Source organism: Gossypium arboreum, chromosome 3 (assembly GCF_025698485.1).
Source record: "Gossypium arboreum isolate Shixiya-1 chromosome 3, ASM2569848v2, whole genome shotgun sequence".
NCBI classification, from domain to species: Eukaryota; Viridiplantae; Streptophyta; class Magnoliopsida; order Malvales; family Malvaceae; genus Gossypium; species Gossypium arboreum.
The window spans coordinates 78,490,896-78,492,792 of NC_069072.1; positions in this window are offsets into that span (position 1 = coordinate 78,490,896).

Here is a 1,897-nt window from a genome sequence, read left to right on the forward strand (position 1 = left end):
TAAGCACTACGTTAGTAACTAAAAAGAAATTACCAGTTGAGTTAACCAATTATGTTGTTAAAGTAATGATCCACTAGGTCAGAGTGTCGTGGTTGATTTGATATACAAACAGTGTCCTCTAAAAATTCAAGGTTACCACTTTCCTGTTGATTTTATGTTACTTCCATTTAATGAATTTGATGTTATCTTGGGAATGGATTGGTTGACTATTCATGATGCTATTGTGAACTGCCGACAAAAACGGATTGATTTACGATGTTAGAATGGTGAAACAGTTGCATCCACGAAGTCTGATTTCAATTCAAATATAATTTTAGAGAATTTAGCATAGAAATTGATGTGGAAAGGTTGTGGTGTATTTTTAGCTTATATTTTAGATTCCAAAATAGCAGAAAAGAAAGTTGATCAAGTGTCAACAGTATGCGAGTTTACAGCGTTTAACCTAAGGAGTTGTTGGGATTACCACTTGATCGAGAAGTCAAATTTGTTATTGAGCTAATGCCAGGAACAACTTCGATTTTAGTTGCTCCATTTTGAATGGCCTTGACTGAAATAAAAGAATTAAAAGCTCAATTGTAATAACTAACTGATAGAGGTTTTATTCAACCAAGTACATAACCGTGGGGTGCAGTTGTTTTGTTTGTAAAGAAGAAATATGGGTCGATTAGGCTGTGTATAGATTGTCAACAATTGAACAAAGTCACAATAAAGAATAAATACTCGTTGCCTCGTATTGATGATTTATTTGATCAGTTAAAAGGTGCCACTGTAATTTTGAAGATTGATATTATATTCAGTTACTATTAGTTGAGAGTAAAAGATGCTGATGTACAGAAAACAACATTCAAAACTCGTTACGAGCATTACGAGTTTTTAGTTATGCTTTTTGGATTGATGAATGCCCCAACAAGATTTATGGATTTGATGAATCGGGTTTTTCAGCCACATCTTGACAACTTCGTTGTTGTTTTTATTGAAGACATCTTAATTTATTCTAAAAATGAATTAAAGCATGCTTAGCATTTGAAGATTGCATTACAAACCCTGCGTGAGAAACAATTGTATGCCAAATTTAGTAAATACGAATTTTGGCTAAAAGAAGTCAGATTTCTTGGTCATGTAATCTCAGCTAAATGAATACAAGTTGATCCGAACAAGATCTCTATTATTTTGAACTGGAAACCTCAATGAAACGTTTCTGAGGCATATAGTTTCTTGGGTTAAGCTGGCCGTTATTGATGGTTTGTTAAGAACTTTTTGATAATAGTGTTACCGATGATGAAGCTATTAGAGAAAAGTGTTAGCTTTGTATGGTTTGCATAGTGTCAGCAAAGTTTCGATCTGTTGAAAAATATGTTGACAGAGGCACCAGTGTTGGCACCACCTGAATTAGGAAAAGAATTTGTTATCTATAGTGATGGTTCTTTGAGCAGTTTGGGTTGTGTGTTAATGCAGGAGGGTATGATTATTGCATATGCATATCAACAACTTAAGACTACAAAAAGAATTACCCGACACATGATCTTGAATTGACTGCAGTTGTTTTTACGTTAAAGATTTAGTGTCACTATCTTTATGGTGATAAATGTCATGTTTTTACTAATCATAAAAGCTTGAAGTACTTGATGACACAAAAATATTTGAATCTGTGACAACGGAGGTGGTTAGAGTTACTAAAAAAATTATGATATGGTGATAGATTACCATCTGAGCAAAATGACCATCGTTGTCAAAGCTTTGAGTTGTAAATATATTTTTGCTCTCTGAGTAATGAATGCTCAACTTCAATTAAACTATGACGATTCTATTTTAGTCGAGTTGAAGGCTAAACCTTTGTTTTTACAGAATATTCAAGAACTACAATTTGATGATCTAAATTTTTTAGTTAAGCGGAGAA